The following is a 15491-nucleotide window of genomic DNA, read 5'->3' on the forward strand; positions in this document are numbered from 1 at the left end:
TATAACATTTTTAGTTTTCAACAGAATTTTATCAAATTTGAGATATAGCCATTTCATATTATTCTACAATTTTGTGTAAAATTTGATGAAAATCGGACGACTATATCATATAGCTCCCATAGGAACGATCGAGAAATTAATTCAATTAAAAAGTATAACATTTTCAGTTTTCAACAGATTTTCATCAAATTTGAGATATAGCCATTTTATATTAGTCTTAAATTTTGTGTTAAATTTTATGATAATCGGACGACTGTATCATATAGGTGCCATACAGACGATCGTTAGATGTGAAGCAAAAATGCAAATCTGTGAATGTAAATCCGCAAACATAATATGTATAGGTGAATGAAATGAAAGCAGGTATTACTTCATTGTTTTTTAACAAAAATATATATAATTTATTTTGTATAGATTCCTAGTCATCGAAGTTCTTCGGCGTGCCGAAGTTAGCTTCCTTTCTTGATATACCCTTGCAGGGTATTATAATTTCAGTCAGAAGTTTGCAACGCAGTGAAGGAGGCACCTCCGACTATATGAAGTATATATTCTTGATCAGGATCAACAGCCGAGTCGATCTAACCATGTCTCCGTTTGTACGCAAACTAGTCTCTCACTTTTGAAGCTATCTGAATGAATCTTTGCAGTTAGCCTTCTGTATACTCTCATTCGTATATATGTCGGAACGGGCCGGATCGGACGACTATATCATATAGCTGCCATAGGAATGATCGGAAAATTTGTACAAAAAAAATTATAACATTTTTAGTTTTCAACAGAATTTTATCAAATTTGAGATATAGCCATTTCATATTATTCTACAATTTTGTGTAAAATTTGATGAAAATCGGACGACTATATCATATAGCTCCCATAAGAACGATCGAGAAATTAATTCAATTAAAAAGTATAACATTTTCAGTTTTCAACAGATTTTCATCAAATTTGAGATATAGCCATTTTATATTAGTCTTAAATTTTGTGTTAAATTTTATGATAATCGGACGACTGTATCATATAGGTGCCATACAGACGATCGTTAGATGTGAAGCAAAAATGCAAATCTGTGAATGTAAATCCGCAAATATAATATGTATAGGTGAATGAAATGAAAGCAGGTATTACTTCATTGTTTTTTAACAAAAATATATATAATTTATTTTGTATAGATTCCTAGTCATCGAAGTTCTTCGGCGTGCCGAAGTTAGCTTCCTTTCTTGTTATACCCTTACAGGGTATTATAATTTCAGTCAGAAGTTTGCAACGCAGTGAAGGAGGCACCTCCGACTATATAAAGTATATATTCTTGATCAGGATCAACAGCCGAGTCGATCTAGCCATGTCTCCGTTTGTACGCAAACTAGTCTCTCACTTTTGAAGCTATCTGAATGAATCTTTGCAGTTAGCCTTCTGTATACTCTCATTCGTATATATGTCGGAACGGGCCGGATCGGACGACTATATCATATAGCTGCCATAGGAATGATCGGAAAATTTGTACAAAAAAAATTATAACATTTTTAGTTTTCAACAGAATTTTATCAAATTTGAGATATAGCCATTTCATATTATTCTACAATTTTGTGTAAAATTTGATGAAAATCGGACGACTATATCATATAGCTCCCATAGGAACGATCGAGAAATTAATTCAATTAAAAAGTATAACATTTTCAGTTTTCAACAGATTTTCATCAAATTTGAGATATAGCCATTTTATATTAGTCTTAAATTTTGTGTTAAATTTTATGATAATCGGACGACTGTATCATATAGGTGCCATACAGACGATCGTTAGATGTGAAGCAAAAATGCAAATCTGTGAATGTAAATCCGCAAACATAATATGTATAGGTGAATGAAATGAAAGCAGGTATTACTTCATTGTTTTTTAACAAAAATATATATAATTTATTTTGTATAGATTCCTAGTCATCGAAGTTCTTCGGCGTGCCGAAGTTAGCTTCCTTTCTTGTTATACCCTTACAGGGTATTATAATTTCAGTCAGAAGTTTGCAACGCAGTGAAGGAGGCACCTCCGACTATATAAAGTATATATTCTTGATCAGGATCAACAGCCGAGTCGATCTAGCCATGTCTCCGTTTGTACGCAAACTAGTCTCTCACTTTTGAAGCTATCTGAATGAATCTTTGCAGTTAGCCTTCTGTATACTCTCACTCGTATATATGTCGGAACGGGCCGGATCGGACGACTATATCATATAGCTGCCATAGGAATGATCGGAAAATTTGTACAAAAAAAATTATAACATTTTTAGTTTTCAACAGAATTTTATCAAATTTGAGATATAGCCATTTCATATTATTCTACAATTTTGTGTAAAATTTGATGAAAATCGGACGACTATATCATATAGCTCCCATAGGAACGATCGAGAAATTAATTCAATTAAAAAGTATAACATTTTCAGTTTTCAACAGATTTTCATCAAATTTGAGATATAGCCATTTTATATAAGTCTTAAATTTTGTGTTAAATTTTATGATAATCGGACGACTGTATCATATAGGTGCCATACAGACGATCGTTAGATGTGAAGCAAAAATGCAAATCTGTGAATGTAAATCCGCAAATATAATATGTATAGGTGAATGAAATGAAAGCAGGTATTACTTCATTGTTTTTTAACAAAAATATATATAATTTATTTTGTATAGATTCCTAGTCATCGAAGTTCTTCGGCGTGCCGAAGTTAGCTTCCTTTCTTGTTATACCCTTACAGGGTATTATAATTTCAGTCAGAAGTTTGCAACGCAGTGAAGGAGGCACCTCCGACTATATAAAGTATATATTCTTGATCAGGATCAACAGCCGAGTCGATCTAGCCATGTCTCCGTTTGTACGCAAACTAGTCTCTCACTTTTGAAGCTATCTGAATGAATCTTTGCAGTTAGCCTTCTGTATACTCTCATTCGTATATATGTCGGAACGGGCCGGATCGGACGACTATATCATATAGCTGCCATAGGAATGATCGGAAAATTTGTACAAAAAAAATTATAACATTTTTAGTTTTCAACAGAATTTTATCAAATTTGAGATATAGCCATTTCATATTATTCTACAATTTTGTGTAAAATTTGATGAAAATCGGACGACTATATCATATAGCTCCCATAGGAACGATCGAGAAATTAATTCAATTAAAAAGTATAACATTTTCAGTTTTCAACAGATTTTCATCAAATTTGAGATATAGCCATTTTATATTAGTCTTAAATTTTGTGTTAAATTTTATGATAATCGGACGACTGTATCATATAGGTGCCATACAGACGATCGTTAGATGTGAAGCAAAAATGCAAATCTGTGAATGTAAATCCGCAAACATAATATGTATAGGTGAATGAAATGAAAGCAGGTATTACTTCATTGTTTTTTAACAAAAATATATATCATTTATTTTGTATAGATTCCTAGTCATCGAAGTTCTTCGGCGTGCCGAAGTTAGCTTCCTTTCTTGTTATACCCTTACAGGGTATTATAATTTCAGTCAGAAGTTTGCAACGCAGTGAAGGAGGCACCTCCGACTATATAAAGTATATATTCTTGATCAGGATCAACAGCCGAGTCGATCTAGCCATGTCTCCGTTTGTACGCAAACTAGTCTCTCACTTTTGAAGCTATCTGAATGAATCTTTGCAGTTAGCCTTCTGTATACTCTCACTCGTATATATGTCGGAACGGGCCGGATCGGACGACTATATCATATAGCTGCCATAGGAATGATCGGAAAATTTGTACAAAAAAAATTATAACATTTTTAGTTTTCAACAGAATTTTATCAAATTTGAGATATAGCCATTTCATATTATTCTACAATTTTGTGTAAAATTTGATGAAAATCGGACGACTATATCATATAGCTCCCATAGGAACGATCGAGAAATTAATTCAATTAAAAAGTATAACATTTTCAGTTTTCAACAGATTTTCATCAAATTTGAGATATAGCCATTTTATATTAGTCTTAAATTTTGTGTTAAATTTTATGATAATCGGACGACTGTATCATATAGGTGCCATACAGACGATCGTTAGATGTGAAGCAAAAATGCAAATCTGTGAATGTAAATCCGCAAATATAATATGTATAGGTGAATGAAATGAAAGCAGGTATTACTTCATTGTTTTTTAACAAAAATATATATAATTTATTTTGTATAGATTCCTAGTCATCGAAGTTCTTCGGCGTGCCGAAGTTAGCTTCCTTTCTTGTTATACCCTTGCAGGGTATTATAATTTCAGTCAGAAGTTTGCAACGCAGTGAAGGAGGCACCTCCGACTATATAAAGTATATATTCTTGATCAGGATCAACAGCCGAGTCGATCTAGCCATGTCTCCGTTTGTACGCAAACTAGTCTCTCACTTTTGAAGCTATCTGAATGAATCTTTGCAGTTAGCCTTCTGTATACTCTCATTCGTATATATGTCGGAACGGGCCGGATCGGACGACTATATCATATAGCTGCCATAGGAATGATCGGAAAATTTGTACAAAAAAAATTATAACATTTTTAGTTTTCAACAGAATTTTATCAAATTTGAGATATAGCCATTTCATATTATTCTACAATTTTGTGTAAAATTTGATGAAAATCGGACGACTATATCATATAGCTCCCATAGGAACGATCGAGAAATTAATTCAATTAAAAAGTATAACATTTTCAGTTTTCAACAGATTTTCATCAAATTTGAGATATAGCCATTTTATATTAGTCTTAAATTTTGTGTTAAATTTTATGATAATCGGACGACAGTATCATATAGGTGCCATACAGACGATCGTTAGATGTGAAGCAAAAATGCAAATCTGTGAATGTAAATCCGCAAATATAATATGTATAGGTGAATGAAATGAAAGCAGGTATTACTTCATTGTTTTTTAACAAAAATATATATAATTTATTTTGTATAGATTCCTAGTCATCGAAGTTCTTCGGCGTGCCGAAGTTAGCTTCCTTTCTTGTTATACCCTTACAGGGTATTATAATTTCAGTCAGAAGTTTGCAACGCAGTGAAGAAGGCACCTCCGACTATATAAAGTATATATTCTTGATCAGGATCAACAGCCGAGTCGATCTAGCCATGTCTCCGTTTGTACGCAAACTAGTCTCTCACTTTTGAAGCTATCTGAATGAATCTTTGCAGTTAGCCTTCTGTATACTCTCATTCGTATATATGTCGGAACGGGCCGGATCGGACGACTATATCATATAGCTGCCATAGGAATGATCGGAAAATTTGTACAAAAAAAATTATAACATTTTTAGTTTTCAACAGAATTTTATCAAATTTGAGATATAGCCATTTCATATTATTCTACAATTTTGTGTAAAATTTGATGAAAATCGGACGACTATATCATATAGCTCCCATAGGAACGATCGAGAAATTAATTCAATTAAAAAGTATAACATTTTCAGTTTTCAACAGATTTTCATCAAATTTGAGATATAGCCATTTTATATTAGTCTTAAATTTTGTGTTAAATTTTATGATAATCGGACGACTGTATCATATAGGTGCCATACAGACGATCGTTAGATGTGAAGCAAAAATGCAAATCTGTGAATGTAAATCCGCAAATATAATATGTATAGGTGAATGAAATGAAAGCAGGTATTACTTCATTGTTTTTTAACAAAAATATATATAATTTATTTTGTATAGATTCCTAGTCATCGAAGTTCTTCGGCGTGCCGAAGTTAGCTTCCTTTCTTGTTATACCCTTGCAGGGTATTATAATTTCAGTCAGAAGTTTGCAACGCAGTGAAGGAGGCACCTTCGACTATATAAAGTATATATTCTTGATCAGGATCAACAGCCGAGTCGATCTAGCCATGTCTCCGTTTGTACGCAAACTAGTCTCTCACTTTTGAAGCTATCTGAATGAATCTTTGCAGTTAGCCTTCTGTATACTCTCACTCGTATATATGTCGGAACGGGCCGGATCGGACGACTATATCATATAGCTGCCATAGGAATGATCGGAAAATTTGTACAAAAAAAATTATAACATTTTTAGTTTTCAACAGAATTTTATCAAATTTGAGATATAGCCATTTCATATTATTCTACAATTTTGTGTAAAATTTGATGAAAATCGGACGACTATATCATATAGCTCCCATAGGAACGATCGAGAAATTAATTCAATTAAAAAGTATAACATTTTCAGTTTTCAACAGATTTTCATCAAATTTGAGATATAGCCATTTTATATTAGTCTTAAATTTTGTGTTAAATTTTATGATAATCGGACGACTGTATCATATAGGTGCCATACAGACGATCGTTAGATGTGAAGCAAAAATGCAAATCTGTGAATGTAAATCCGCAAATATAATATGTATAGGTGAATGAAATGAAAGCAGGTATTACTTCATTGTTTTTTAACAAAAATATATATAATTTATTTTGTATAGATTCCTAGTCATCGAAGTTCTTCGGCGTGCCGAAGTTAGCTTCCTTTCTTGTTATACCCTTGCAGGGTATTATAATTTCAGTCAGAAGTTTGCAACGCAGTGAAGGAGGCACCTCCGACTATATGAAGTATATATTCTTGATCAGGATCAACAGCCGAGTCGATCCAGCCATGTCTCCGTTTGTACGCAAACTAGTCTCTCACTTTTGAAGCTATCTGAATGAATCTTTGCAGTTAGCCTTCTGTATACTCTCACTCGTATATATGTCGGAACGGGCCGGATCGGACGACTATATCATATAGCTGCCATAGGAATGATCGGAAAATTTGTACAAAAAAAATTATAACATTTTTAGTTTTCAACATAATTTTATCAAATTTGAGATATAGCCATTTCATATTATTCTACAATTTTGTGTAAAATTTGATGAAAATCGGACGACTATATCATATAGCTCCCATAGGAACGATCGAGAAATTAATTCAATTAAAAAGTATAACATTTTCAGTTTTCAACAGATTTTCATCAAATTTGAGATATAGCCATTTTATATTAGTCTTAAATTTTGTGTTAAATTTTATGATAATCGGACGACTGTATCATATAGGTGCCATACAGACGATCGTTAGATGTGAAGCAAAAATGCAAATCTGTGAATGTAAATCCGCAAATATAATATGTATAGGTGAATGAAATGAAAGCAGGTATTACTTCATTGTTTTTTAACAAAAATATATATAATTTATTTTGTATAGATTCCTAGTCATCGAAGTTCTTCGGCGTGCCGAAGTTAGCTTCCTTTCTTGTTATACCCTTACAGGGTATTATAATTTCAGTCAGAAGTTTGCAACGCAGTGAAGGAGGCACCTCCGACTATATAAAGTATATATTCTTGATCAGGATCAACAGCCGAGTCGATCTAGCCATGTCTCCGTTTGTACGCAAACTAGTCTCTCACTTTTGAAGCTATCTGAATGAATCTTTGCAGTTAGCCTTCTGTATACTCTCATTCGTATATATGTCGGAACGGGCCGGATCGGACGACTATATCATATAGCTGCCATAGGAATGATCGGAAAATTTGTACAAAAAAAATTATAACATTTTTAGTTTTCAACAGAATTTTATCAAATTTGAGATATAGCCATTTCATATTATTCTACAATTTTGTGTAAAATTTGATGAAAATCGGACGACTATATCATATAGCTCCCATAGGAACGATCGAGAAATTAATTCAATTAAAAAGTATAACATTTTCAGTTTTCAACAGATTTTCATCAAATTTGAGATATAGCCATTTTATATTAGTCTTAAATTTTGTGTTAAATTTTATGATAATCGGACGACTGTATCATATAGGTGCCATACAGACGATCGTTAGATGTGAAGCAAAAATGCAAATCTGTGAATGTAAATCCGCAAATATAATATGTATAGGTGAATGAAATGAAAGCAGGTATTACTTCATTGTTTTTTAACAAAAATATATATAATTTATTTTGTATAGATTCCTAGTCATCGAAGTTCTTCGGTGTGCCGAAGTTAGCTTCCTTTCTTGTTATACCCTTACAGGGTATTATAATTTCAGTCAGAAGTTTGCAACGCAATGAAGGAGGCACCTCCGACTATATAAAGTATATATTCTTGATCAGGATCAACAGCCGAGTCGATCTAGCCATGTCTCCGTTTGTACGCAAACTAGTCTCTCACTTTTGAAGCTATCTGAATGAATCTTTGCAGTTAGCCTTCTGTATACTCTCATTCGTATATATGTCGGAACGGGCCGGATCGGACGACTATATCATATAGCTGCCATAGGAATGATCGGAAAATTTGTACAAAAAAAATTATAACATTTTTAGTTTTCAACAGAATTTTATCAAATTTGAGATATAGCCATTTCATATTATTCTACAATTTTGTGTAAAATTTGATGAAAATCGGACGACTATATCATATAGCTCCCATAGGAACGATCGAGAAATTAATTCAATTAAAAAGTATAACATTTTCAGTTTTCAACAGATTTTCATCAAATTTGAGATATAGCCATTTTATATTAGTCTTAAATTTTGTGTTAAATTTTATGATAATCGGACGACTGTATCATATAGGTGCCATACAGACGATCGTTAGATGTGAAGCAAAAATGCAAATCTGTGAATGTAAATCCGCAAATATAATATGTATAGGTGAATGAAATGAAAGCAGGTATTACTTCATTGTTTTTTAACAAAAATATATATAATTTATTTTGTATAGATTCCTAGTCATCGAAGTTCTTCGGCGTGCCGAAGTTAGCTTCCTTTCTTGTTATACCCTTACAGGGTATTATAATTTCAGTCAGAAGTTTGCAACGCAGTGAAGGAGGCACCTCCGACTATATAAAGTATATATTCTTGATCAGGATCAACAGCCGAGTCGATCTAGCCATGTCTCCGTTTGTACGCAAACTAGTCTCTCACTTTTGAAGCTATCTGAATGAATCTTTGCAGTTAGCCTTCTGTATACTCTCATTCGTATATATGTCGGAACGGGCCGGATCGGACGACTATATCATATAGCTGCCATAGGAATGATCGTAAAATTTGTACAAAAAAAATTATAACATTTTTAGTTTTCAACAGAATTTTATCAAATTTGAGATATAGCCATTTCATATTATTCTACAATTTTGTGTAAAATTTGATGAAAATCGGACGACTATATCATATAGCTCCCATAGGAACGATCGAGAAATTAATTCAATTAAAAAGTATAACATTTTCAGTTTTCAACAGATTTTCATCAAATTTGAGATATAGCCATTTTATATTAGTCTTAAATTTTGTGTTAAATTTTATGATAATCGGACGACTGTATCATATAGGTGCCATACAGACGATCGTTAGATGTGAAGCAAAAATGCAAATCTGTGAATGTAAATCCGCAAATATAATATGTATAGGTGAATGAAATGAAAGCAGGTATTACTTCATTGTTTTTTAACAAAAATATATATAATTTATTTTGTATAGATTCCTAGTCATCGAAGTTCTTCGGCGTGCCGAAGTTAGCTTCCTTTCTTGTTATACCCTTACAGGGTATTATAATTTCAGTCAGAAGTTTGCAACGCAGTGAAGGAGGCACCTCCGACTATATAAAGTATATATTCTTGATCAGGATCAACAGCCGAGTCGATCTAGCCATGTCTCCGTTTGTACGCAAACTAGTCTCTCACTTTTGAAGCTATCTGAATGAATCTTTGCAGTTAGCCTTCTGTATACTCTCATTCGTATATATGTCGGAACGGGCCGGATCGGACGACTATATCATATAGCTGCCATAGGAATGATCGTAAAATTTGTACAAAAAAAATTATAACATTTTTAGTTTTCAACAGAATTTTATCAAATTTGAGATATAGCCATTTCATATTATTCTACAATTTTGTGTAAAATTTGATGAAAATCGGACGACTATATCATATAGCTCCCATAGGAACGATCGAGAAATTAATTCAATTAAAAAGTATAACATTTTCAGTTTTCAACAGATTTTCATCAAATTTGAGATATAGCCATTTTATATTAGTCTTAAATTTTGTGTTAAATTTTATGATAATCGGACGACTGTATCATATAGGTGCCATACAGACGATCGTTAGATGTGAAGCAAAAATGCAAATCTGTGAATGTAAATCCGCAAATATAATATGTATAGGTGAATGAAATGAAAGCAGGTATTACTTCATTGTTTTTTAACAAAAATATATATAATTTATTTTGTATAGATTCCTAGTCATCGAAGTTCTTCGGCGTGCCGAAGTTAGCTTCCTTTCTTGTTATACCCTTACAGGGTATTATAATTTCAGTCAGAAGTTTGCAACGCAGTGAAGGAGGCACCTCCGACTATATAAAGTATATATTCTTGATCAGGATCAACAGCCGAGTCGATCTAGCCATGTCTCCGTTTGTACGCAAACTAGTCTCTCACTTTTGAAGCTATCTGAATGAATCTTTGCAGTTAGCCTTCTGTATACTCTCATTCGTATATATGTCGGAACGGGCCGGATCGGACGACTATATCATATAGCTGCCATAGGAATGATCGGAAAATTTGTACAAAAAAAATTATAACATTTTTAGTTTTCAACAGAATTTTATCAAATTTGAGATATAGCCATTTCATATTATTCTACAATTTTGTGTAAAATTTGATGAAAATCGGACGACTATATCATATAGCTCCCATAGGAACGATCGAGAAATTAATTCAATTAAAAAGTATAACATTTTCAGTTTTCAACAGATTTTCATCAAATTTGAGATATAGCCATTTTATATTAGTCTTAAATTTTGTGTTAAATTTTATGATAATCGGACGACTGTATCATATAGGTGCCATACAGACGATCGTTAGATGTGAAGCAAAAATGCAAATCTGTGAATGTAAATCCGCAAATATAATATGTATAGGTGAATGAAATGAAAGCAGGTATTACTTCATTGTTTTTTAACAAAAATATATATAATTTATTTTGTATAGATTCCTAGTCATCGAAGTTCTTCGGTGTGCCGAAGTTAGCTTCCTTTCTTGTTATACCCTTACAGGGTATTATAATTTCAGTCAGAAGTTTGCAACGCAATGAAGGAGGCACCTCCGACTATATAAAGTATATATTCTTGATCAGGATCAACAGCCGAGTCGATCTAGCCATGTCTCCGTTTGTACGCAAACTAGTCTCTCACTTTTGAAGCTATCTGAATGAATCTTTGCAGTTAGCCTTCTGTATACTCTCATTCGTATATATGTCGGAACGGGCCGGATCGGACGACTATATCATATAGCTGCCATAGGAATGATCGGAAAATTTGTACAAAAAAAATTATAACATTTTTAGTTTTCAACAGAATTTTATCAAATTTGAGATATAGCCATTTCATATTATTCTACAATTTTGTGTAAAATTTGATGAAAATCGGACGACTATATCATATAGCTCCCATAGGAACGATCGAGAAATTAATTCAATTAAAAAGTATAACATTTTCAGTTTTCAACAGATTTTCATCAAATTTGAGATATAGCCATTTTATATTAGTCTTAAATTTTGTGTTAAATTTTATGATAATCGGACGACTGTATCATATAGGTGCCATACAGACGATCGTTAGATGTGAAGCAAAAATGCAAATCTGTGAATGTAAATCCGCAAATATAATATGTATAGGTGAATGAAATGAAAGCAGGTATTACTTCATTGTTTTTTAACAAAAATATATATAATTTATTTTGTATAGATTCCTAGTCATCGAAGTTCTTCGGCGTGCCGAAGTTAGCTTCCTTTCTTGTTATACCCTTACAGGGTATTATAATTTCAGTCAGAAGTTTGCAACGCAGTGAAGGAGGCACCTCCGACTATATAAAGTATATATTCTTGATCAGGATCAACAGCCGAGTCGATCTAGCCATGTCTCCGTTTGTACGCAAACTAGTCTCTCACTTTTGAAGCTATCTGAATGAATCTTTGCAGTTAGCCTTCTGTATACTCTCATTCGTATATATGTCGGAACGGGCCGGATCGGACGACTATATCATATAGCTGCCATAGGAATGATCGTAAAATTTGTACAAAAAAAATTATAACATTTTTAGTTTTCAACAGAATTTTATCAAATTTGAGATATAGCCATTTCATATTATTCTACAATTTTGTGTAAAATTTGATGAAAATCGGACGACTATATCATATAGCTCCCATAGGAACGATCGAGAAATTAATTCAATTAAAAAGTATAACATTTTCAGTTTTCAACAGATTTTCATCAAATTTGAGATATAGCCATTTTATATTAGTCTTAAATTTTGTGTTAAATTTTATGATAATCGGACGACTGTATCATATAGGTGCCATACAGACGATCGTTAGATGTGAAGCAAAAATGCAAATCTGTGAATGTAAATCCGCAAATATAATATGTATAGGTGAATGAAATGAAAGCAGGTATTACTTCATTGTTTTTTAACAAAAATATATATAATTTATTTTGTATAGATTCCTAGTCATCGAAGTTCTTCGGCGTGCCGAAGTTAGCTTCCTTTCTTGTTATACCCTTACAGGGTATTATAATTTCAGTCAGAAGTTTGCAACGCAGTGAAGGAGGCACCTCCGACTATATAAAGTATATATTCTTGATCAGGATCAACAGCCGAGTCGATCTAGCCATGTCTCCGTTTGTACGCAAACTAGTCTCTCACTTTTGAAGCTATCTGAATGAATCTTTGCAGTTAGCCTTCTGTATACTCTCATTCGTATATATGTCGGAACGGGCCGGATCGGACGACTATATCATATAGCTGCCATAGGAATGATCGGAAAATTTGTACAAAAAAAATTATAACATTTTTAGTTTTCAACAGAATTTTATCAAATTTGAGATATAGCCATTTCATATTATTCTACAATTTTGTGTAAAATTTGATGAAAATCGGACGACTATATCATATAGCTCCCATAGGAACGATCGAGAAATTAATTCAATTAAAAAGTATAACATTTTCAGTTTTCAACAGATTTTCATCAAATTTGAGATATAGCCATTTTATATTAGTCTTAAATTTTGTGTTAAATTTTATGATAATCGGACGACTGTATCATATAGGTGCCATACAGACGATCGTTAGATGTGAAGCAAAAATGCAAATCTGTGAATGTAAATCCGCAAATATAATATGTATAGGTGAATGAAATGAAAGCAGGTATTACTTCATTGTTTTTTAACAAAAATATATATAATTTATTTTGTATAGATTCCTAGTCATCGAAGTTCTTCGGTGTGCCGAAGTTAGCTTCCTTTCTTGTTATACCCTTACAGGGTATTATAATTTCAGTCAGAAGTTTGCAACGCAATGAAGGAGGCACCTCCGACTATATAAAGTATATATTCTTGATCAGGATCAACAGCCGAGTCGATCTAGCCATGTCTCCGTTTGTACGCAAACTAGTCTCTCACTTTTGAAGCTATCTGAATGAATCTTTGCAGTTAGCCTTCTGTATACTCTCATTCGTATATATGTCGGAACGGGCCGGATCGGACGACTATATCATATAGCTGCCATAGGAATGATCGGAAAATTTGTACAAAAAAAATTATAACATTTTTAGTTTTCAACAGAATTTTATCAAATTTGAGATATAGCCATTTCATATTATTCTACAATTTTGTGTAAAATTTGATGAAAATCGGACGACTATATCATATAGCTCCCATAGGAACGATCGAGAAATTAATTCAATTAAAAAGTATAACATTTTCAGTTTTCAACAGATTTTCATCAAATTTGAGATATAGCCATTTTATATTAGTCTTAAATTTTGTGTTAAATTTTATGATAATCGGACGACTGTATCATATAGGTGCCATACAGACGATCGTTAGATGTGAAGCAAAAATGCAAATCTGTGAATGTAAATCCGCAAATATAATATGTATAGGTGAATGAAATGAAAGCAGGTATTACTTCATTGTTTTTTAACAAAAATATATATAATTTATTTTGTATAGATTCCTAGTCATCGAAGTTCTTCGGCGTGCCGAAGTTAGCTTCCTTTCTTGTTATACCCTTACAGGGTATTATAATTTCAGTCAGAAGTTTGCAACGCAGTGAAGGAGGCACCTCCGACTATATAAAGTATATATTCTTGATCAGGATCAACAGCCGAGTCGATCTAGCCATGTCTCCGTTTGTACGCAAACTAGTCTCTCACTTTTGAAGCTATCTGAATGAATCTTTGCAGTTAGCCTTCTGTATACTCTCATTCGTATATATGTCAGAACGGGCCGGATCGGACGACTATATCATATAGCTGCCATAGGAATGATCGTAAAATTTGTACAAAAAAAATTATAATATTTTTAGTTTTCAACAGAATTTTATCAAATTTGAGATATAGCCATTTCATATTATTCTACAATTTTGTGTAAAATTTGATGAAAATCGGACGACTATATCATATAGCTCCCATAGGAACGATCGAGAAATTAATTCAATTAAAAAGTATAACATTTTCAGTTTTCAACAGATTTTCATCAAATTTGAGATATAGCCATTTTATATTAGTCTTAAATTTTGTGTTAAATTTTATGATAATCGGACGACTGTATCATATAGGTGCCATACAGACGATCGTTAGATGTGAAGCAAAAATGCAAATCTGTGAATGTAAATCCGCAAATATAATATGTATAGGTGAATGAAATGAAAGCAGGTATTACTTCATTGTTTTTTAACAAAAATATATATAATTTATTTTGTATAGATTCCTAGTCATCGAAGTTCTTCGGCGTGCCGAAGTTAGCTTCCTTTCTTGTTATACCCTTACAGGGTATTATAATTTCAGTCAGAAGTTTGCAACGCAGTGAAGGAGGCACCTCCGACTATATAAAGTATATATTCTTGATCAGGATCAACAGCCGAGTCGATCTAGCCATGTCTCCGTTTGTACGCAAACTAGTCTCTCACTTTTGAAGCTATCTGAATGAATCTTTGCAGTTAGCCTTCTGTATACTCTCACTCGTATATATGTCGGAACGGGCCGGATCGGACGACTATATCATATAGCTGCCATAGGAATGATCGGAAAATTTGTACAAAAAAAATTATAACATTTTTAGTTTTCAACAGAATTTTATCAAATTTGAGATATAGCCATTTCATATTATTCTACAATTTTGTGTAAAATTTGATGAAAATCGGACTACTATATCATATAGCTCCCATAGGAACGATCGAGAAATTAATTCAATTAAAAAGTATAACATTTTCAGTTTTCAACAGATTTTCATCAAATTTGAGATATAGCCATTTTATATTAGTCTTAAATTTTGTGTTAAATTTTATGATAATCGGACGACTGTATCATATAGGTGCCATACAGACGATCGTTAGATGTGAAGCAAAAATGCAAATCTGTGAATGTAAATCCGCAAATATAATATGTATAGGTGAATGAAATGAAAGCAGGTATTACTTCATTGTTTTTTAACAAAAA

This window comes from Drosophila serrata, unplaced genomic scaffold (assembly GCF_035046125.1).
Source record: "Drosophila serrata isolate PLE 108 unplaced genomic scaffold, ASM3504612v1 contig_324, whole genome shotgun sequence".
Classification (NCBI taxonomy): domain Eukaryota; kingdom Metazoa; phylum Arthropoda; class Insecta; order Diptera; family Drosophilidae; genus Drosophila; species Drosophila serrata.